General features: G+C 44.4%; 1 protein-coding gene across 3 annotated transcripts in view; it reads left to right on the top strand.

Moving 5' to 3' along the window:
- The first annotated feature begins 1,238 nt into the window (after positions 1-1,238).
- CLCN5 (Cl-/H+ antiporter 5) overlaps positions 1,239-25,119 on the top strand; it is a 365,957-nt gene continuing 342,076 nt past the window's right edge. For all 3 annotated transcript variants that reach the window (XM_085630720.1, XM_085630718.1, XM_085630719.1), the window contains exons 1-2: positions 1,239-1,344; positions 22,091-22,287. The gene's annotated coding sequence lies outside the window, so the exon portion shown is untranslated. The remainder of the gene's footprint in view (positions 1,345-22,090; positions 22,288-25,119) is intronic.

Raw genomic sequence — 25,119 nt, 5'->3', positions numbered from 1 at the left:
CGGCTGAGAGGGAGCTGGACCAAGAAGCATCCGACTTCCAGGGAGGCCTTCCGAGTTTCTCCCCTCCTGCCTCACCCAGAATGGGCAGCACCACAATGGAGACACCCCGGCAAGTTAGCCAAGGTTGTGTCGACGCTGCCAGGTCAACTCGTCAAAACACAGCAACTGAGTCATCTGAGAATGTCCCGTCCAGTGCTCTGGCCGGTCCCAGTTCCCGGAGCCAGAAGTATGGTTTCCGGCCAAATCCTGTGCCAAGTCAGCGACTGAGAGACTTTGTATATACGTCTCCATGAACTGGGAGGACTTGATGGTCTGGAACCGAAAGAAAGGAGGGATGTAGAGAGCCACTCGGGCTCTCTACTACAATGTTGCCATTTTCATGCATCCACGCACCCCTCGGGGCGGGCTTGACCCGAGGGGATAAATAAATGGCCGGAGACCGCTCAGGGTCTTCCGGCCAAGAGAGTGAAAGTGAGAGTCTCGTGTATTTCATTCAGCGCTGCTGCGGCCTAGTGATTCCCAGGCCCCGCCGCGCTACAACAGAGAGGATGGGGCATAACAGGCCAGAGCTGTTGACTATACAACAGCGGAACCAGGTTCGAGTTTTGGCGTCCGCTCAACGTCCTGTGAATATGGGCAAATCATTTCATCTCCCCATGCCTACAAAAAATGACTGTGTCCTTGAGTAATGTAACTGGTGCTCATGTACAGGGCTCCAATAACTTCGGGTGTTCGCTCTATATAAAACTGCCAACAACCCAAAACAGTGTAAATATGCAAGTCCTGATTTTAAACGTGCATTAAAGTGGTATGGAATGCAAGTTTAAAACCATGACTCATAACATATTTTCACAAAAAGGAGGAGAACTGTTTTTCTTAAATTAAAAAAGTATGATCAGGTGTGTCCCACAGATACCGACCGCTCATGTAATTTGCTTTTAGAGATTTCTTCAGCTGAGCTGGTCTTGCTGCTTTCGTCTGGCCAGACAACGCACCACGGACTGATGGGTAGAGATTGGAAGCTACGAAATTCGCACAACCAAACTGTGTTACTTCGCGCAAAGAGAAAGAACCCCAAACAGAGCCCATAAGCAAGTGTGACACAAACCACATAACGTCACCCGCAGCAGCAGCATGACACGCGCTATAGAACTAGGACGTGACGCTGTCACCACGTGCCAATGCGTGGCTGCCGTTGCTAAGGGTTATTCCTCTAATAGGAACCAGTCACTACCCGTCAGGCTCGGAGGCTGAGGCACAGCAGTGCGTTGGCAGGACTGGGAGCCGCAGGCAGTTTGTGGCGGCTGGTCTGGAGCGCCCTGGGAGTCACAGGAACCCAGCCAGGTGAGGGGACAGTGACGCCAGGCGAAGGGTCAGGGCGCGCTCTCGTCCTAGCCAAAATGGACAGGGAGTACTGCCAGAGCTGTAGGAGAGTTTGATGTATATAGGGGATGGTACCTGTTTTGCGGTTAGAGAACCCGTGAGCGTTAATGGAACCGGGGGTATTTTGTAGCAAAGCAGCAATGTGTGGTTGGGAAGCAGAGATAATGTGCGTGATGACCACTTCCCTCCTCCTCATTGACAATGTTGTTGTCAGCCCTAGACTTTAAATGGGATAATAACGTGATGCATTCTGGGCGCTGTAGTCTTGGCTACCTTCCGTTGAATCTCTTAAACTATCTATCGTATATCATATGTATGATTTGTGGGTTTAAAGGCTTGCACTGGAAAATATCCCTAGTGACAAGAAGTGAGGTGGCCACTCTGCGTGCAGGGAAGTACGCATGAGGACTCTGTTATAAGGGAAACTGTAGCATTGTTCTAAGGAAGCAGGGGACTGTGCCGTAGATGAGTCGGTGAGCTGTGTCATAAGATCAACATGGTGGCCCTGTAAACAGGCACGGAGACGCCTCACCAAGGATAATAAGGGGATCGCTGCAGTAAGGCATGCAGTAGAGCAGGCACTATGGGATTCAGGGGCCACCTCCGGTGCAGCACTAGGGAGATGCTGTGGGTTCAGACAGGACGTTACATATGGGGGGTATTGACGCTTATCTGTGTATAGCGAAGGGTGGCCGGCGATTTCTGTGTGTGTAATAAAGGTTACAGACGGAAGAGCCCATGTGGGCAAGAATGTGAGCAGTGGATATGTATTCAGTTCAAGGAAGGAGATGACGGTGTCCAGTGCATGCAGTCAGGAGGCGCAGTGTGAGAGCAGTCATTAAAGCCGAGGGACACTTAAGGATTAGTGGCACTACGCCAGGTTTCTGTTTCTGTGGCGGCCGTGCAGAAGTATCATTAGGGCTGAAAATGCATGCTGTGGCTGGGCAAAATTTAAAGTGGCATTTCGTGAAGTGGGGTGCACTGCAACTGTTTTATACACTAACAAATGTAGCTGATTTGGGCAGCTCTATAAATGTTACACATCTCTGGTAGTGTTAGTTTATTTGGATATTTTTTCTCCTCTTCAGATTCATTAAAGTTGGCAATGCCCTTAGCCAAGTGATTGTCTAAGAACCTTTTTTTCAGACTGCCATAGCTTCATGCTGGCTGGGATACTCGGAGCATTGGGTATTTCTGCAGTGTGTGTTGGAGGGAGAATACTTGCACATGGAATATGAAAGTGCAAAACCACACCAACTAAGTTATAGCTTTGCCTATAGATGTGCGTTCACAGAAACAAATTGACATCATGTTTATAGGTGTCAACTAAGCAAGTATGATCTGGGTGGCATAATGAGAAGCCATATACTTTGATAACAAATATATAATATTTATTATACATACAGCTCACTAACAAATATGGAAGTAGTACATTTTCTTTCCAGACTGCTCCATACTTCGCAGTACCTATCGTCACGGGCATTACTATTATACAAAGTTTTTAATTTCAGTGTGGAATACAAAAGGTTATAGACTACAAGACTTAACACAGAACTCAAAGAAACTGAAGTACTTCAATAAAGATGCTTATTAAAGGCAGATAATGATGTTTTACCAAACACATTATTATGAAAACTAACTGGTATGCCACAAGACGCAGGTATTGTTCAGAAGAGTTACTATATTTACCTCTTAGCTTTTTTAAAAAACCATATATTTACTGGTGAGATTCACTACTTCTGAGTGAATGAAGGAAGGATCTTGTATAGCGCACGGCTACTCCAAACAAGTGTCCCGGCGCTGGAGGTTCAAGCATGACAGGACCCAGAGGCAAGACTAGTTCTTAAAGAGCCTGGTTTTGAGGTGTTTCTTAAAAGCTGTTAGATCAGTAGTAGCTCTCAGGGAGGCAGGAAGTTGGTTCCACGCTTGAGCGCCCAGAAACCCAAAAGATCTGCCCTGCATACGGGCCAAGCATATTTTGGGGATGCAGGTGAAGTCAGAGGAGGAGGTTCTTAAGGGTCTGGCTGGTGTATAGCGGCTAGCGAGCTGGTTGAGATAGCTGGCCCCCTTGCCGTGAAGGACTTTGAAGAATATCACCAGGGCCTTAAACTTAATCCTTTCCTTCACTGGGAGCCAGTGTAGGGCCTTAAGGTGAGGGGCCATGTGCGTCTTGGGCTTAGGTCTGATAATCGCCCTGGCTGCAGCGTTTTCCACCACTTGCAGGCGCTGGAGAAGGTAACCAGGCAAACCCAGGTACAAGATATTGGCGTAGTCCAGTCTGGAAGTCACCAGAGCCTGGATCACTATTTTCTTGGTGTCTGGTGGGAGAAGTGTTAGGAACTTTTTTTAACATGCGAAGCATGCCAAAGCAAGTGCCTACCAGTGCCTGGAGCTGGGACTGGATAGAGAGGGTGTTATCTGTGAAAATGCAGTGATTCTTTTACCATAGTTTGGGCTGAGAGGGTGGAGACAACTCCCCAGGCTACCATAGACTCCAATTGCTCACAGAAGGCAAGCCGAAAAAGACAATCTCAGATTTGTCAAAGTTGCATTTTAGCTGATTAGCCTTCATGTTTTTGTTTACGATGGGTTAGTCATTACCTCTTGTAACTTTCATCTCCACTAATATCTATGACTTTTCACGTAACAGATCTATAATAACTTGTGCTTGTTATAACTGTTTCTGCCATTTTAAAGCACTCTTTAGAGTCAACTCACCCATGCTCCAGTTATGAACTGCAGAAAGATGAAAGGTTGAGATGCCCCTGCTGGGATTCTATCCAGCTGTCTAGATATTACCTAGGGTGACTGTAGATGTCACAATGACACATACACCCATATAGGAAAGTACCCCTTTTGACTTGGTTACCCCCCCCCCACTTTAGAGCCTGGTGCAACTTTTACTGACAGTTTACTGGGTTCTTGCTAACCAAGTCACCAGTACCAGTGTTCGTTCCCTAAACTGTACCATTGTTGCCCAATTGGCATCCCTTTAGGATCCCTGTAAGTCCCTAGTAAGTGGTACCTAGGGCCTTGGAACTTAAGAGGGTCCCTAATGGTTGCTGTATGAATTGTGCCACCCTAAGGGACCCCTCAGCAAGCTTATGCAAACTGCCATTTCTGCCTGGTGCAGTGAAAAACGATGAGTCGACATGGCACATATCCCTGTGTGTCATGCCTTCCAAGCACTGCATGTGGTACCAGTAAGTCACCCCTACGGCAGGCCGTACAGCCGTAAGACAGGGTGCACTAGACCATGTGTGGGCATAGCTGCTGGAGTGACTATGTCCCTGTGATATCTAAGCTCATCCTTAGATATTACAAATGCACAGGGAAGCCATGACGAGTACATGGGCTGGACAGTCGTGATTACAAGTTCCCCAACTACATGATTACTTCACTGTACCCAAGGTGTTTGTTACCAAACCCCTCATCTTGATAAATTTGTGCTGGACATATTAAGAAATGCACCCAGAGATCACCTTAGAGGTGCCGCCTGAAAACCTATAGCCTACTAGTGTGTTGACTGCTTGGTCTCGACCAGCCAGCCACCATAGACAGGTTTCTGACTGCCTGAGGTGAGAGCTTTCGCTCTCGGAGGCCAGGAACAAAGCCTGCTCTCGGAGGAGGTGTTCACACCTCCTCCATGCAGGATGTGCATTCTTGAGCGAGAAGCTTCAAAGGCCCTGCCGTCTTCGTTATGTGACCCAGACCTCCCCTGGTAGTGGAGATGCCCACCCACTGTCCTTACTACACTTTTTTGCTGGCAAGACAGGTGGAAAATTAGGAAGTGTGCCCACATTCAGCCAGCACCACCCTGAGGCAGGGCCAGCTGATTTGGACCCACTTTTTAAAGTCCTTCATCTTATTTTGGATGGAATTAGCATTCTAGGGTCAGGGTTATGCCCCCTTCCCACAAGAAGTGGTCACATAAAGGGTGTCTGCACCCGAAAGGTAGGTAGCCCATTGGCTACTACTTGTCACTCGCCTTAAACGTCCCTAAATTGAGTATTTAGATGGCACCCCTGAACCTAAGAACTCCGTATTGACGGATCAAGAGAAGGATGACTAAGAAGTCACTACCTGGAGAGAAATGCAGCAGACTTGTGGACTTTGGCACACAACCCTGTCCGTCCTCAGCCCTCTCTCGACAGTCGCGACAGAGTGACTCATCTTGCTAGTTGTAGAACTACCAAAGCTTTGGGTAGCCTTCCAGCACTTCAAAAATCACCTACAGTGTCCCTTGGAGTAGAGGAGCTACTCCCCTGAAGTCCACAGGCACCAAGAAGCAAAGTCTGGTCCACTGCCTTGCAGCTCCCCAGCCCAACCGATGCTGCAGGCGACCAGGAGAAAGTACTCATGCTGTGGGAGGTCAGATATGTCTCTCCACTGAGTGTGCAGACACCAGGACCAACCGGAGCCAGTGGCGTCACTAGGGTTGGTGTCACCCGGTGCGGGTAACTCATGGTGTCACCCCCTCACGACTTACCGCATGGACCTCCTCCGCCCCGAGTCCGCCAGTGGACACAGTTCACAAATAACGGGACCATACAGAATCCTTAGTAACGTTTGTAAATGTAGGTCCTATATTTACAAAATGTGCCTGTTAACAACAGTGTGATAATGATTCATTAATCAGGTTGTACAGTGGGCCACCTGCTAGTCAACAGTTTATTGGAATTTATAATATCATAGGTATGGTACTTTTTACTGGTGTGGTGTTCCCACTATCCATCAACACGATATATCAGTGGTCGAAGCGGGGGAAAAAAAGTAGGGGAACTGTGGGCGGAGAATCAAAGGGCGGGAATAACCCAAGGATTGGATCAGTGGGCAGAGCCAGAGGCGTGGCCAGAATGCGCAAACATCCCAATCTTTTGTATTTGTTTGGTTTCACTGCCCAGTTTTATCAACCAATGGATACACATGATTATTTAAGGTTATAATGAGTTATTGACAGTAAAATGTGTTCACAAAGTGGGATATGCTTCTAATCACAGAATGTCCCCAAATACGATAAAATGTGGAAGCACAAGCCATTTGTCTCCGAGCCATGGAGTTTCTGTCATCAGCACTTCTCCCTTTACCAAAACAGCAGTTCAAACATGAATTGCTAAAAATCCTAGTTTGCAAATGTTTTCTAAATAATAATGGCTCTGCCATATTTGCCTCATAATGCAAGATCTGCAGCATGATCTCACCATTTAAACTAATAAATTGTTTGTTGCTCAAACGTATCAAAAGTTAATAAAAAATTTGACTTGTGTTGCTGCGGAGTAGATGACAGTTAATAGCTCACTGTTCTATGTTAGGATTTTAACTTATAAACTGCAAGTAACAAAAGGATCTCTCTGACAAAAGCAGTAGCCCACTGGCCTATTTACATTATGTGCACTTTGTGATCTGCATGGTACATGTTCTTTGCAGCAGGTACATTAACCATCTGAGCTACCTTTCCATGAGTCAAATCTTCCATTAGACAAAATTCCGATCTCTCGCTAGGAAGAACATTAATCACCAGAGTCATCATGACATTTTCATTGTTACCGAAAATTACTGGAGGCCAGGAAGGAGGCAGCAAGCGCTTTTAAAACCATAATATACTTGCAAAAATGATGCCTCCACCCAAAGTGAGCACCTGGTGCGGTCACACCGGTTGCACCGCCCTAGAGCTGGCCCTTCTCAAGGGTCTTGTGATCTCAGTGACAGGGTCACTGTTCTAGGGTGTACTGCTTCATAGGCCTGCCGCAAAACTGGAGGTGAACTTCAGTATGAATAGTGGTGGACAAGCCTTGAAGGTTAACCTACACTTGTCATGCTAGGGTCCACCTGCTGGTGCTACGACACCGGGGCTTCTAATGTCTTGCGAAGCCTTCTAAGGTCTAGCATGAGATAGTGCTCTCTCAGGAGAGTGGTCTGGCGGACTGGTTATTAAGGCTGAACCTGGTTCCCCAGTTCCAAATTCAGCAGCTCTGGCCATAGTGCCACATCCTCTCCCCCACTGAACACCATACTGCCCCACTGAGAAAAACTCAGACTGCCTTCAACTACAACCCAATTGTTGCCAAATGACCATTGCTTATATCCTCACAAAACGTAAGCAGTATGGTAAAAAAAGACAACATCCCTAGATACAGAGCAGCAGTACAAATTTTGTTTTTCAATCCTCACATTGCAGTACTTCCAGGATTAGTGCACTAGCTCCAAGCCTAGGGAAAACAAAGCCAAGACAACAAAAATAGCGCTTCACTGGCAAACTCTGTAAAAGTGGCGCTAATGTGTTTGGGTGTGAATAAAAATCAATCTGGACAGTTTGCTACTACTCTGTCTTACTTTATTTAGTTATTTTTTTTTTCATATTTTTAAACTTTTATTCCTGATGCTGCATTTTGGAATTAAATGTCAGAAAAATACGACATTGATTTCCAGCAAAAGTGATTTTCTTTTTTGGATCCATTTCACAGGGAAGCAAATAAAAGAAAGGAGGGGAGACAGTGTGCACTGCGCACAGGCACGTCCTCTTCCTAAAAGGTTAGGTTGCTCTGCGCACACGGGCCCCAGGGCCGGCTTTAGCGCTGGTGGCGCCCTGTGCGACAATGTTTGTTGGCGCCCCCCCAATGACCACCTCCACCACGGATTCTCTCACTAGCACCCTTTAACAGTGACCAAGTCACCATAACCACACTCTCTCAGATGCATTAAATTAGTTATATAGCGCCACTCATACCAGTGTAGGGTGTCCAAGCACTTTGCATCACACACACATTACACAGAGACAGTCAATTATAGGTGTGTAAATCCGTGTATAGGAAATGATACATAAACCAAAGGACTGAAAGTGTAGGAGTCACATGTCATCCATACTGGTAGGCAGTATAGTGCTTGGTGTGGAGAAGCACAAACGCAGAGTCGAAAAAGAAACAGCATAGTTGGGAGTTTTCTTTAATAATAAGAATCTATTTCTAGCCAAATTAACCCTTTTTGCAACATTAATCAATGTTCTAATAATGTATATTTTGAGGTGTGTATGCAGTTCTAGGATGAAAGTTAATAGCTCACTGTTGAATATTAGGACTTTAAGTTATAAATTGCAACAAAAGGATGTCTCTTTTGAAAGCAATAACCTGCTGATCTGCACTCTGTAATCTAATTGGCACACGTTCTTTGCAGCAGGCATATTAACCCTCTGCACTAACTTCACCTAAGTTAAAACCTCAACTTTACAAAACACTGATCTCTCTCCAGGAAGATAATTAATCACACCAGTTATCTTGACATTTACGTGAGGCCTGGTAATTGCTGGCGGAAAGAAACGCTGCAGCAGGTGCTTCAAAAGCGTAATAAACTTTCAAACACGGCGCCCCCAGGAAGCCAGCACCCGGTCGCGTTGCACCGCCCTAAAGCCGGCCCCTGACGGGCCCTGTTGGTGTCACCCCACTTGAGGGTGTCACCCGGTGCGGTCCGCACCCCCATAGTGACGCCGCTGACCGGAGCCATGCAGTACCAACCCCCGCGGAACTGGATGCCCTACACCAACTGCGAGAGTCCAGTCTTTATTCCCACTGCACCACTACCGAGCAGCCATCGAGGGACATCGGCATCACTGAGAACCACTTTGTGAGTTTGTGGTAAATAATTTAATTACCGGGACTTAATTTGATACAGAACATAATAAAAACAGCTCAATAAATAAGAGGCAGAATCCGTGGTATTAGAGGTTCGGAATGGGCTTTATTTCAATGGACGATTCGGAATCGTGGCCTCCAGGTTCCATCACCACGGAGGTTCAGGAAGTGAAGTACATACATTATTGATAATTAATCACTTTTATACGATAGGCATTACAGTGAAGCAAATGCGAGAGGCGTAACAATTGATAAGGAAGATAACATTGTACATGCGTAATGAAAAATGGGCGTGATTGGGCGTAACAAAGGAACGTCATCAGGCATGATGTCATAATGGGGTGGTTCCATGAAAGAATTTCGCAATGTCAGCAGAAATACTTGGCAGAGATGCGCGCACAGCAGCATGACGTGTGATTGACGTGCAGCTAGGGGGTGAAGGGGACTTGACATTTAGCTCTACATGTGGCGACAGATGTCTAGAGGGTCAAGTCAACCTAATCCCAAATCATATCTAACATCCTATGTTTAAAGAACTATGTTATCCAAAAGAGAGGCCTTCTTGGAGTAGAATCTTATTCTATACTGACTATACTGACTGTTAGTGCGTGTACAAGCGTCTAAGTGTCTACACTAGATGCGAGGGCAGGAATCTTCCATAGTAACAGGGCTATGAATTACTTGCATAAAGACAGAGAAGCCGGGCCTTTGCTCGGTAGCTGGCAGAATGTTTACTTAAACTACTAGACAGGAATGCATTGGGCAGGGAGCGGAGCAGATAATTTCGAAGGTGAAATACAGTTCTTGGCAGGCAGCAAGCTGATGTCAGGCATCGTGAGCCGCACAGAGGATGAGACAAAGTTCATGGTCACAGATGCAGGCTCGGACTGGAGCTTCAGAGATAGAAAGCAAGAAAAGCTTGATGACAGAATCAGGGCCTACTCGTCTGAACTGTAAAATGGCATAAGTGAACCATATAAAGGCGGTGGCCTTTCGTACTTGGGAATGGAATATCCGGCCCATTCATGGCGGATCTGAAAGAGGACATGTTAACGGTGGACGCACATGTATTTGCGTCTTCATAACTGGAACTGGAGGGAACATACATGTACTTGTAACATGCACATAGAACCGTTGGGGTCCAAGATAGGGGACATAACTGACCAGAAAAATCCATATTTCCACATTCCCTCCTTGTCCCCTACTTGCCCGTCAAGAGATATCAATCTTCATTAATCCATTGATCTGTTCATATAGCATCATTTGTTCTTCTTTCTTCTTCCGGGATCTTGAACGAAAATCTTGATGTGGAATACACGATGTGGCACACAGACCACAAATCGCTGGTCCACATTGCAGGCATAGACAGCAACTGAATAGTATGAGAAGGCCAGTACCTAGGAAGGATAGAACTCTCCATCCCCAGGCTGATAACACGCTCCAAAACCAACCGGACCAAGTCCAGGTGCCTGGATTCTGGTGTATCTGGCTCACAATCTTATGAAGGCGGGTTATAGCTTTATATACAGATGGCGAATTTTCTGGTATGAAAATGCAACAGCTTGATCCGATGACCCTACAAGCTCCGCCCCTATCGGCCAGGATGACGTCAAGGACAAGACGATTTTGAAGCACAACAATCCGCATAGCAGACTGCTCTTCTGTTAAATTGCCTAAGGCGGAAATAGTTTCGTTCACTACTGCTTCAAGGGTTCTAGTTAATCTACGTATCAGCTTACTATTAGTAACGGTACCTATATAGGGAAAGAGACCTTTATTGAAATCTGTGTATTTTTCCCATGCTGTTTCAGTGTAATCGACTATTGGGAGATCTCTCCTTTCTCTATTGTGTACTAAATGAGTATTTCTGTGATAATCAGGAGGAGCTAGAAAAACAGGTGGCAAAAGGAATCCAATGTAGCAGGTACCATCCCAATTTAGAGGCAAACGTACATATGCCATCTGACCACATATAAAATAGGAATGGCGGGAAGCTCTAAATGTCGACTTGCCTTGATCACTGAATTCTATTACAGTGGTGCATCTACTATGGCCCATATTTATGGAACCATTCTTTCTTACACATAATTCACCTTTTACTGGAAATACTGACATGGCGGGCAAAATTGGAGTAGCTTCGGATTCGATATTTAGGATCATAAGATTAAGCGTAAAATTACCTAATCCATATACTTCATTTTCTAGATCAGTTCCTGTTCTTTTGGGAAGTCCCTCCTTGTTGGGGTGGCAGACTTTAAGTAAAACTAAGTTCAGATTTCCCCATACCCAGTTGTCTTGATAAACTGCAGAATTTGAATCTAAGGAGTTAATTAAACTAAACCATGCTCCACAGGAGCCGTTGTGTGTGAACGGGTATGGAAAAAGAGGTAGAATTCCTTTATAGTTCTGATAGGGAGGGAGTCGGCCACATATCCAACAATTTGTAGCATTGTTAACCTGATGGGAATGATGTAACATACTAATAAAAGTGTTATTGCGCAGCGCAAATCTGTATGACAATTCATGCGGAGGTAATTCACTAAAAGAATGTTCAGCAGTAACATTATAAACATGTCTAGAAATAGGATAATATATGTGCAACAATATACTTGCAATAATTATTAAGAGACTTAAGAAAAACAAAATTAATAACGTCACTGTGCAATGACTACGCAGTGATTTACAGTATGCATGTAGTTTCATCATTTTTCGGGTTTTTCCTCTATTCAGATCTAAGGGATACATGTCGGAGACAAATTCAACCGCTTCACCTTGGAGAGGACTTAAACAATCAAATTGCCCGACTGATTAGATCTGAGTTTTAGTTTATAGTGTTCGTGACTACTTGATTCAACCAAAGGAAGTTTTGAGTCAATGGGTGAAGACACGCGAGGTGTAGCTTTTACATCCGATGGTAGTCCATAAAATTTCTTGATATGACTTGAATGTACCCAGCCTTTCCTGCCTTCGATCTTCACGGCTGTCCTTGTGGTGAGCAAGACCAATTGCGGCGACCTCCACCTAGGATCCAGCTGAGTCTTTCGATCAAAGTTCCTCACTAAAACGAGATCCCCCCGGAATTACGTCATGGGGTTTCACCTCAGTGTTGTCAGGAAAAGCTGCAGCTACCTGTGAACGACAAGATTGTAGTGCAGACATCAAGGAAGCCAAATAATCTGTCAGCATATTACAGTCAATATCAGTTATTTTACGTGGTATAGGCGTCCCCCACATATTTGGTGGTCTGCCAAAGATCACCTCATACGGGGATAGCCCTGTTCGAGAGTGTGCTACCATTCTCATGTAAAAGAGTGCAACTGGTAATGCTACTACCCAGTCGACACCTTTCTCCCTGCATATTTTGGACAATCTAATTTTCAGGGTCTGATTATGTCTTTCCACGAGACCTGCTGCCTCGGGGTGTCGGACACAGTGGAATTTCCACTGATAGCCTAACAAAAGTGAAACGTGTTTCATTAGTTCGGATGAGAACGGCTGGCCGTTATCTGAGTAGACAGCACGTGGTAAACCGTATCGTGGGAAGAATTCTCGAACTAACTGTTTGGCAGTAGTCGGGGCAGTGTAATCTGAAACCGGGTATGCCTCTGTCCAACGGGAAAGAGCACAGACAACTACGAGAACATATTTGAATCCTCGACATCGTTCCATCTGGATATAATCCATCTAGAGAATTTCAAAAGGGTAATCAGGAGGCTGAAATCCACCCTGTTCTACGGGAATGCTTTTTCCTGGGTTGAACTGACAACAGATCATACAGGTACGAACTTTTTGTTTCGCTGCTGCTCGTAAATGCTTGTTGAACCAAATATGTTGAATGCTGTCTAGCATAGCTTTCTCTCCTAGATGCGCTGGACTATGGACAGTGTTAATAATGACTTGGACCATTGAATCAGGAAGGAACCACACAGATTTTTCCTTCGTCATCCATCCTTGATCCGTTTGGATCCCTCCTAATTCAGTCCATTTCCTTATTTCGTCTGGAGTAGCATGTGTCTGTATGTCAATTACATCAAGAGCGGGATCCTTAACCATCATGCAATGTGTTGGTGTCTGGACTATTGTCTTTGTCATGTCGGATGTTTGAGTTTGAGCAGTCTGTTTAGCTGTTCTGTCAGCTAGATCATTGCCTTGAGAAATGATATCAGTAATTTTCGTATGAGCTTTGCATTTCATAATCGATATTGCAATGGGTAGATGTATTGCATCTAATAAGGCATGAATGAGGGGTCCGTGCTGAATGTGGGCACCGTGAGAAGTTAAATAACCTCTCTCTCGCCACAGCACGCCGAAGTCATGTACAACTCCGAATGCATAACGTGAATCAGTGTATATGTTGACTCTTTTATTTGTGGCTTGAATACAGGCCTGTGTCAGAGCGACGAGCTCTGCTGCTTGAGCGGACAAGGTATTTATACACTTGGTTTCAATAATTTCAGTGTCTGTTGTGACTGCATAAGCGGCCACTAACTCTCCTGTACCTGTTCTCATACATGAACCATCTACATACAACGTCAGGTCTGGGTCTGACAATGGGACATCTGTCAAGTCTTGTCTGGGTTTCGTCGTTATTGTAATAACTTCAATACAATCATGAGCTAGTGGGTCTGTTCCATTTACAGGTAAAAGTGTGGCAGGATTCAATGTGTTACAACGTCTGATTTCTATATGTGGCTGAAACAATGTTAATTCGTAACCTGTAAGTCTTGCTATGGTCAAGTGTTGTGTTTGCGTTCGATTCACAAGAACCTCTACTGCATGTGGTACTTGGACTGTCAATGGATGTCCTAACACTATGGCATCGCTTTGTCTGATTGCTAAAGCTGTCGCTGCCACTGATTTTAGGCACGCAGGCAGAGCCTGAGCTACGGGATCTAATGTACTAGAAAAATAAGCACACGGTTTGTGTGATCCTGCTTGTTCCTGTGTGAGTACTGACAAGGCAGTACCTTCTCGTTCTGTAACAAAGAGTGTAAAATGTTTTCTGTAACATGGTGTTGCTAAAACAGGTGCTTGGCATAGAGCTTTCTTTAAGCTTTCAAAAGCTAGTGTGTGTTCCTGAGTCCACGGGAGGACAGTCGATGTGGCTGCCTCCTGTGTTGTCAATTGAATGAGTGGTTTTGCTAGAAATGCATACTGAGGGATCCACTGCCTACAATATGAAGTGAGGCCTATGAAAGCCCGCACCTCCTTTTGTGTCTTGGGTATTGGCATATTTGCAATTAGCTGGATACGATCTGGTGTAAGCTGCCTTCCCTCCTTGGACAGCGAGTGACCAAGGTAAATAACTCGCTGGACACAGAATTGCAGCTTAGAAGGGGACACCTTGTGCCCCTTTTCGGCTAGAAATTGTAAAACCGTCAGTGATGCTTTTTCACATTCAGGTTCGCTTCGGGCGGTGATCAGCAGATCATCGACATATTGAAGCAGAGCAGTGTTGACTGGCATGTGTATACTGTCAAGTTCTCGTTTCAGTGCTTGGCTATAGATGCTGGGGCTTTCTGTAAATCCTTGAGGTGCGCGTGTGAATTTAAAGCTACGTCCATTTAAACTAAATCCGAACAAGTATTGACTTTCTGGATCTATTGGGACGCTGAAAAAGGCATTCTTGAGATCAATTACAGTAAAGAACGTTGCTTCGGAATCAATAGCTGTCAGTAATGAAGAGATGTCTGGAACTACGGGGTATTGTGGTACAATACATTTATTTAATTCGCGCAGATCAATAACCAATCGATATACTGGGGGAGCCTTTGGATCAGTTCGTTTAAGAATCGGAATTATCGGTGAATTACATACATTGGAGTCGGTCTCCACAACCACTCCTTGGCCAATAAGCTCGTCAATGATTTGCAGTAAAGCCATTACAGCATCTGGGGGTAACTTGTATTGTCGCATTCGTGGTAGTACCACTCCTGCCTTTAGTGTGACTCGATATGGTGTAATGTTCATGCAACCAACATCTGTAGGGCCTTGTGCCCATAATTGTGTGGGTAAAGTCTGCAGTCGGGAATCCATGTCTCGAGACACATAGTGACCTTTGAAATCACGCAAAAACAATCTTACTCCTTCCGGAGAACAACATATTATAGCTCCTAGAGCTTTCAGTGTTTTTATACCTAACAAGTTTTCTGGACATGATTTAGTAAGCAATAAAGCTGTAGTTCTGGTCAAGGGTCCTATCGTAAGTGGAAGAGGCTGTGATACTTCATTAACAATAGGTTTTCCTGAAAAACCAAGGGAAATATTCTGTGAGCCTGAGAGGGGTGCCCCTGGAACTTCACTACGTTTTATAGTTGTTCGACTTGCCCCTGTATCAAGTAAAAATTTTCTATCTTGGCCTAATAATTCACTATGTACATAAGGTCCTTCTTGGTCTACAGGGACCTCGATAAGGGGTAAGTCAACTTCCCTCTCTAGGCTGGTTCATGCATATCGTTGATAATCAGGATAGTCATACTGTGCGGTCTGGTACAGCTGTCGTGTCGTGGTTTGTGTGGCAGCAGCAGGCAACGCTGGTGCGGCTGGCACAAACTGTATAGACTGTTGTGGAGCTGGCATGGACTGTGCATGCTGCGGTGCTCCTTGTTCATTCTGATCCTGTCTAGGTGGCCGTGGTCTTTCTTTTGTAATACCTGTGGCGATATTACGCTTCAGGACTGGGCAATCGTGTATGTAATGTCCTGGCTGTTTACAATAGTTGCATGTCCCTTTTACAGGTCCTGCTGAATCACCGGACTGTGTCGTACCCTTTTTATGTCCTTCAGCTGGAACTGTCTGAGAGACTAGCATTTTCATTTTCGTGTCTTTCATGCGTCTTTGTTCATGTTCTTGTTCTTCTCTAATTCTATTGTAATGGTACTGTAACATTTGTAACATTTGTGATGGGGTATTACCTTGCCAGGTACTTTCGAATTTTAATACTCTATTCTTCACTTGGGGCAAGGAATTTTCAACTAATTTTGTCACAAACAGATGTGGGTATGACTCGCTACTTGCTTTTATACCACTATTTATACCAAAACATTTTTCGAATCGGGCATAGAAATCACTAGTGTCTTCATCTTGCTTTTGTTTACAGGCTGAAATTGCACCCCAGTCTTCCTTTTTCGTGGTTAATAAACGTGGCAGTACCTGTACTAGTAAACCTGGTAGTGCTTTAGTTTTGTCCCCAAGCCCCGAACCTGGACCTCGGGCCTTTTCTTCATTTTCTAATGCTGTCCAATCTATCTTTTGGTCTCCTACCTCCCACTCTTTTTCCTTGAGTTTTTCATAAATGCCAGCAGGCATTAATACCTTTAATATTGTCATAATGTCGGGATAGGTATACTCTCCCATGAGTAACATGTCTTTAATTTCTCGGTGGAAACCCGCTGGGTCTTTGTCATGACTGGGTACCACTTTCTTCATTTCTAACAATTCTATTTTTGATATGGGCGTATATACAAATACACGTTTAAACTGATTGTCCTCGCCCTTTATTGGGTGTACTTCTCGTAAGGGATTCTGTCTGTCCATGTAATACATCGGTCTTTCCTTGATGGGCAGTGAATCATGTTCTGGACATACAAAAAGAATGTACTGCTTTCTGGATTCTAGTATTTCCTTAATTAACTTAGTACCTGAACCTTTCCATCTATTCGTGAGTAATTCAGTCAATATATCAGGTAAGGGACCAGGATCTGAATGTTGGCTTTTATATAGTATAAGAAGTTGTTGAATCATATAAATCCCAGCTAAACGCTGTTCATCTGGGGTGAGGTTCAAAAATGTGTGTGCTACTGTATCATCACCATATTTTTCGGGACTGTCAACCCAATGAACGGCTGACCTGGCTAATTCTTGTTCATCCATAGAATCGAGTAAATGATAACCCCTTCGTTCTCGCAGTAATTTGTCAGCGGTTTGGAACGAATGCTCGGGGGATCTCATATTTATTATAGGTGTTTGGAAATTCCTGTTATTATCTGGACATATCGGACGTATCGGGTCAGTAAAACGTCTAGTACTATTACAAGATCTTCCTCTACCTACATAGGCTATAGTTTCTGACTGTCCTGTGGACGGTCCTGATCCTTCCTCCTCCTCGTTTTGTTCAAACTGGTCTACCGCTAATCTCTCTTCGTGTAGGCGTTCTATTTCTTTACGGATCTTTCTGCACATGGCTATTATACATTTTTGCCTATCATGTCTCCCTTCTGATATATTCTGGCTCCATCTGGTAAGAGTTTCCATTGTTTCCGGGTCTACCCCCGGTCGGTCTTGATTTCTGATCACACAATTTATGAGGAAACGTAACAGTTCCCCCTGTATCTCCACTTTCTGGTATTCCATAGCTCTGTTAATACTTTCAGAATCTCGCCCTGTTTGGACATAATGATATATATTGTCTAAATGCATAGTCATTCCTGGTAGCTTTCCTAAATACACCGCAGCTCGTCTGATACGTAATGATGCCATGATCATTTCGTCCTCTTTGCCGGGCACAGGGTCATATCTACAATCTATAAGAAGTTCCTTAAGCGTGCGGGAATTTATGAGTTTGGGGGTACGTGGATGTGCTGACTCTTGAAAGGTAAGTTTATTTACTCTGGGTGGCGTAGAAAAAATATTGGTAGCACCTCCAGTAGCCCCGTCTGGTGTATCAGGCGTGAAAGGATTCGTTGAACGCGATACAGCAACTATAGGTGTGGACACAGCTATAGAAGTAGCTGTAGGAACAGATGTGGAAACGGACGTGCTTGCCGGATTTTGTGTCAGGTTTTGTTGTTGTAGAGATACAGATACAGGATCTTGGCGTTGAACCTCCCCGGTCGACGGTCTATGCGGGGCGGGGCTAGCATACTCGGGAGCTGCGTCATCTAAATATGAGGAAAGAAAAACATCTTCTGCGGTTCTAGGATGCCCCTTAGGATGTACCTTTATTGGAAATAACGGGGGTGGCCAGTCTTTTGGTATCCCCGGAGTAGCCTTAGGTAATCCCTCGGCCAGAAGGGGATACATACCCTTCATAAGGGCATTTCTTTGTCTGTCTACTTGTTCTGATTTTACTCGTGTACCTTCTTCAATTAATAGATTTTCTCGAACTTTATTTGAATTCTCTTTACTCTTCTCTTCCTGTCTACGTGCTTTTTATGTGCGTCTATACGATTCTTTACGCCATAATTCAATGGCGTCTTTCTGTGACTGTCTGGCTTTCCTTTTCCATAACTCTTCCTCTACTTTAACGATGCAATCTGCATCCCAGGTCCCAGCTGCGGGCCACCTCTGACTTTCTGGTAATTCCTTAGTGTAGTCTACCCATAGATCAAGAAATAATATAGCGTCTAGGCCGTGTTTATGATACATGAAGTACCCTGGAGTGTCCCTAGGAGGAATGGGAACAGCTTCTTCGAGTACCCCTTTTCTAGTTGTGATCTGTCTTAGTTTCGAAAAGAGCGGCATATTGAGAACTGGTCTGATACTTGGTCTTGAACAAACTTAATACAATAAAACACAATAATGAACAGTCATTCACACCACAATATGCAGGACGTATTAATACATTTAACATTTAACATGTAAATGAGCAGTGATGATGATCTAAGAAAACTTAATCATAAAACATAATTCTCGACATTAACGGAAATTATTCTGAACTTATATACTTGATATACTAGATATACTGCTAAACAGTACAGATACACTGCTAAAACAGTGCAGACCGGATTTGTGTACCCAAACCCGTCTGGACCGGCACAACTTATGTGCACGCCAGAACGCCTCCCCAGTAATGGTACTCACCGGGTAGCTCGGAACGGAAGGCCTCGGAACGGAACTGAACTGAACTGGACCGGACTGGACTCGACTTGCAAACTTCGGACACTTCAGGACATCGGAAACCTGGTGGGCCTCTGTATACCTCGGATCTTGCTCTCTCAGCTAGGCTCTGGTCGGGATACTTCGCACTTCTCACCGCCTCGTCTGGGTGTTGATCGCAGCCTCATTCGCCCCCGCTTGACCGGAGGGAGATACAGGAAATCCTGCTGGTACGCGTTGTTGTCCGTCCAGTTGTGGCAGGAGACCGGGCCTGCAACGCACCGCCGGCGCGTGAGATGAGAAAGTGTCCCTATTCGGGCGCCATTTATGTGGTAAATAATTTAATTACCGGGACTTAATTTGATACAGAACATAATAAAAACAGCTCAATAAATAAGAGGCAGAATCCGTGGTATTAGAGGTTCGGAATGGGCTTTATTTCAATGGACGATTCGGAATCGTGGCCTCCAGGTTCCATCACCACGGAGGTTCAGGAAGTGAAGTACATACATTATTGATAATTAATCACTTTTATACGATAGGCATTACAGTGAAGCAAATGCGAGAGGCGTAACAATTGATAAGGAAGATAACATTGTACATGCGTAATGAAAAATGGGCGTGATTGGGCGTAACAAAGGAACGTCATCAGGCATGATGTCATAATGGGGTGGTTCCATGAAAGAATTTCGCAATGTCAGCAAAAATACTTGGCAGAGATGCGCGCACAGCAGCATGACGTGTGATTGACGTGCAGCTAGGGGGTGAAGGGGACTTGACATTTAGCTCTACATGTGGCGACAGATGTCTAGAGGATCAAGTCAACCTAATCCCAAATCATATCTAACATCCTATGTTTAAAGAACTATGTTATCCAAAAGAGAGGCCTTCTTGGAGTAGAATCTTATTCTATACTGACTATACTGACTGTTAGTGCGTGTACAAGCGTCTAAGTGTCTACACTAGATGCGAGGGCAGGAATCTTCCATAGTAACAGGGCTATGAATTACTTGCATAAAGACAGAGAAGCCGGGCCTTTGCTCGGTAGCTGGCAGAATGTTTACTTAAACTACTAGACAGGAATGCATTGGGCAGGGAGCGGAGCAGATAATTTCGAAGGTGAAATACAGTTCTTGGCAGGCAGCAAGCTGATGTCAGGCATCGTGAGCCGCACAGAGGATGAGACAAAGTTCATGGTCACAGATGCAGGCTCGGACTGGAGCTTCAGAGATAGAAAGCAAGAAAAGCTTGATGACAGAATCAGGGCCTACTCGTCTGAACTGTAAAATGGCATAAGTGAACCATATAAAGGCGGTGGCCTTTCGTACTTGGGAATGGAATATCCGGCCCATTCATGGCGGATCTGAAAGAGGACATGTTAACGGTGGACGCACATGTATTTGCGTCTTCATAACTGGAACTGGAGGGAACATACATGTACTTGTAACATGCACATAGAACCGTTGGGGTCCAAGATAGGGGACATAACTGACCAGAAAAATCCATATTTCCACAAGTTGCCCAGCTGTCCTGATTTTGCCCCTGCCATCTGTTTGCTTCAAACTGCAATGAGCATCTTTGCGTACCAGCCCACCCACCCTAACCACTCTGCACCTGAGCCGGCTGGCCCGGGTCCTGAAGAACTGGCTGTGCCCCCTTGCACTAAGACCACTTGCAAACTAATCCCCCCGTTTGGGAGCTCTCTGACTTGTACGCAAGTCTTTTGGTGCAGCCTTTTTTCCAGGTGGCTCTCCTTCACCTTAGTGTGCCCAGCTACAACCTCACCCCAGCTCCCAGTGAAACCTGGGCTGCTTCCTAAAAGCTACTGGTAGTACTTTGGACCTTGGCTCACTACAACTCCAAACCCTGAAGGTGAACCCCTGAAACCAAATGTACCTACCTTTTATGCATCTCTGAGTTTTCCTTCCATAGGATTGCATTGTGCGTAAAGGCACACTACTTTAAAAGCTTTACTTACCTGTATGGGTTGCTGTTGAAAACAGTGCTTACCTTGGTTTTGAAACATATATAAAAAGAAGCGTTATTTTTGTAATTTGGTCTCTGATTTATTCTTTAAGTGTGTCTCTAATTTATTGCCTCTGTTAGTGCAACAAATGCTTAGCACTGCCCTCTGACAAGCCTAACTGCTCACCCACACTACCACAAAAGAGAGCGTTCGTATTATCTACGTTAGCCTCTGTAAACCAGTTGGGGAACCACTGAACTCTCTGCACACTATACCTATAATTAAAGGGTAATAATTAAGTTAATATATCTAGATTGATTTGTAGGAGCAGTGCAAGTGCATCAAACAAGATATAGTATGGATGAGGAGTGGCCTCAATTTTAAATTTCGAAAAGCTCCAACCTTCCTATTAACATTTTGATTATTATTTTTTAATATTTATTTTTGAACTAAATAACATATTTCATCATTTGTGAATTCGATTGATGAATGCTTGTTTCTGTATTATTGTGTGTATTGTTTAGCAGTTTAACCCCTTCGGTGCTCATGATGGAACGGTTCCGTCATGAGCCACGGTTGAGCTGTGCTCATGACGGAACCGTTCCGTCATGACCACGCCCGCGCAAGAAACCGTCAGCACAGCGGCGGAATTTGCGCAGCATGGAAGGGGTTAATCGAAAATACTTAGGCTGGATTCACCACCTTCCGGTAATGACTGGGTGGGTGGTGGGAGGGGGGGCTGGACCCCAGATTCCGGTAATGATTCAGTGATAGTCCACCGAAGTCAAACGGTTAAGAACCACTGGCCTAGAGTTTTACATCATACTTCTGGTATTATTTGATGATGCAAGGCATTTAACGGCAGATTTCATCACTGATGCTGTCAGTTCTATCCACAAAGCCGTTTAAACAGCTTATTTCGTTTCTAGGTTATCATTCAATTGAAGTTGTAGGGCAGATATGTACCAATGGGTGTAGGCCCTCTAAAACATTGGCAAAGAGCGTGGGTTTGTAGGAAGAAGAGCAGAGGCAGTGTGCGTAGAAGGGGAGCACTATGTGTTCTGCACTGAACCCTGAGATTGGGGCGGGGTGCTGGAGGCCGTCATACCACGGGATGAACAAGTGCAGTGGTGGTGGTGAGGTGACGGAGGTAGCGTGTGAGTGTGCATGTCAAGCTCAGTAGGACTACACAAACTTTATTGAGCCTCATACCTTGTTTTAACATTCATTCGGTGGAGGTCATGCTTCATGCACCCATGCACCCCTGCCCTCGCCAATGACAATTTCTTATCTTTCTTAGGTTTACTTTCTGTGCATCCAGCTGCGAAGATCCAGTCAACACAAATTCATGATGTTCCTTAGTTAGAGGCTCTGCTCTTCCGGTTTATACTTTTAAAATCTTGTCCCCGTCTGTGATGGCTTCTGATGCTCCTGCAGGACTGTGACGGCTCTTGAGGTCCTGCCACCAGCAGTGATACCTCCCTCCTTGTTCAGAAGGTCAGTCGAATCTTTCACTTTAACACTGTCAAAATACACTGGTTTTGGGCATCTCCTGGTTGATTAAAACACATGGATTGATTGTGTAAAGAACTAAATATTTGAATCCCTTCCATGTACAGAATTCTGTGTGATGGACGCATTCATGAACAGATCATATGTACCAGTATAAAAAACATTGTGCTGCTATTACCATCCCTAACTTTGCTTTAGGCTCATTTCACGTAGGACCATCTGCTAGTTGTCCTGTATCATCTCACCGCACGTTTTTGCATGCAAATAGAACCTGGACGTCTGATTGAGCCAGTTGGGCTTTTGGTGTGTCCATCTCATCAAGTGTTACTGAAAAAGGATCTTCCGTTCGGCTATTGATCTACTTTTCAAGAAGTAACAGTACATGGACTTTATTTTTGCGTCCGTCTAAATGTTTTTTTCCATTCAAACTAAATGACTTGTATTTGAGGACGGTCACATTTGTTACATTTAATTGTATTGCTTCAGGCATCCTTGTCAGATTGTATTCCTCTGTGCACACACCACCCCACCTTTTGCTCTGTTATTTTTCCACATTTGTACTATCTTAACAATACATAATAATACTACAAACACACCAGGACGCTAGGATCAATGTACACATTGCCTGTATCTTTTTGTTTTTTAATTGCAATAGTAGAACAAAGTTCAAGGCTCTTATTACATGGATGAATCTTGCTTTGAGACCACAGGGTCCTTCCTAATTATTTAACTATTAATAATAATTTTGTCAGAAAAGTTCTAGACCCGTCAGTAGTAAATGTCAATGGATTAGTGTTCCTCGGTAACCTTGTCAGCCTGGTACATTTTGACCTCATCTACTGGGAGTGCTGTTTACAGGGTGTGGAGTTTTATAAAATATCTACTTGCCAAAGGGGCGCAATGCTTTAGAAATGCCTTGTCCTTTAAAAAATAAAACAAAAAGTAATCCACTTGTCTGTCTCAGGGCTATGCACTGAGGTGACAAATTAAGGCAGCATTCGCTTTATATCAGTTTTCTGTTAGCTTTTCTAATTATGCTCCTATTATGTCGATGTTTGAATTCTAGCTAGGCTCCGATTTTCCCACATTTCTGCAAATCTATGTAACGAGGCTGAAATAGGTGGTAATGCATGGGAGTATATGCACACCCACTAACTTGCATGTCCTTTCCAGTCTCTTCCCACACTAAAAAAGTTTGGAAGTTTACCCCTGACAAGGGCAGAAGTAGAAAGTTTTTCATGGTAGGGGCGGGGGAAAGGTGTTGTGTGGTCGTCGTGCCAATTTTTCCAAGAGCAAATATAACATGTATTTGTAGAGCGCATGCTCACCCTAATGTTGCGTGGTGCTGAAGTAACGATGTTTGTTGCCAGCATCAATGGTTCCCGTATTATCGACCTTGGCAGGTTGAGTGGACCTGCTGGGATTCGAACATGTGAGCATGTTTATTTTTTCATGTGAAAGGGGAACTCATAAAATTTAGTTTAGTATGCATGGAAATGGTACTTCTAAGGTAAAGTTTTGTGAATTCCTGAAAGTCGTCCATCTGCACCATGCACCTTTCTTTAAGAATTGGGCCCCCTAACTTATTTTCATGCTACCCATTATTGTTTTATATTGATTCTCCCTTTTTTTTTTTTTTTTTTTTTTAATATTGGCATGCATCAGAATATTTTACTAAAACAGAGATTGTATCTAAGGTTGTGCAACAGATTAGTAATACTTTTTTTCCAAGCTGCAATTTTTTTAAGTGTACATTTTATTTTGAAAGCCAAAAACTACCAATCTTGCTTTTATGGCTTTTTGCATGTAATAAGGTAGAATTCTGTGAACTTTTGAAGTAGCCTCAAATTGCTAAGTTTTGCAAGCAAGTCTACGTGCTTTTGTACTGTAACGGTGTCAGTAATGCATGTCGAGGCCACATCTCACTGAATTTCCTTACATTGTTGGCCTTAATAGTAAAATCTTTTCATTAGTGAATCCTATATTTAAGCTTGACCATTTTTATTTATATATATATATATGACCCTGTGCCTCATGGGAACAGTCCGGCCCGAACTGCCAAGCCAGGTCCTGCCTGGACTGGAAACAAGCATCCTAGGACCGGTTTCGGGGTTTCACCCCTCTTCAGCCAGGATAGCTTGATTCCAGTGGCATGGAGAGCACAGGGACCACTTCTGGTCATACCCGTCCCACTCAAAGAAAGATGAGCAGGCAGCCGTTCTTTCTTCCTGCATGGTTGCCAGCCATAGTCATTACAAGGTTAGCAATCCAGTTGTTTTCAGGAAGCTCTGGCGCCTCATGGCTGCTTCCATCGATGTCGCAATGGGAATGGTGCAAGGCTACAAGTTGTTGGCATTCATCCTGCCTGCGGATCACCCCTTACTCTAGGAGGAGCCAAGAAACACAAAAGACAGCAAACCCTTCCCCCCCCCCCTCCAAGCCTTGAAGCTTGCAACCTGTAGTGCGGGGTCCATTGGGCAGCTTGGATTGGCCAAACTTGTGATCTGATCAAGCCCCACAACACAGTGATTCCCTGCCCTTGCCACAGTCTAGTATGATTAATCTGAACCTGGACCAGCACTAACACAATGATTACCTAGGCCTACCCCTTTAACACTTCTTAGGTGTTTTTACTTCTTAGTGTGATGAATGCAAACATAAAAGGAACGCTGACAAATCGATTTCCTAAGCCTTCCTACTGTCACAGTTCTCAGATCTTGTTTTGCTCACCATGCCATTCCAGTTTGAACCCAGTCATAAGTCATATGCAAATCATTCTTGACCCTGTGCCTCATGGGAACAGTCCAGCCCGAACTG

The sequence above is a fragment of the Triturus cristatus genome, chromosome 10, assembly GCF_964204655.1.
Source record: "Triturus cristatus chromosome 10, aTriCri1.1, whole genome shotgun sequence".
NCBI classification, from domain to species: domain Eukaryota; kingdom Metazoa; phylum Chordata; class Amphibia; order Caudata; family Salamandridae; genus Triturus; species Triturus cristatus.
This window is presented reverse-complemented; position numbering and strand designations above follow the sequence as displayed.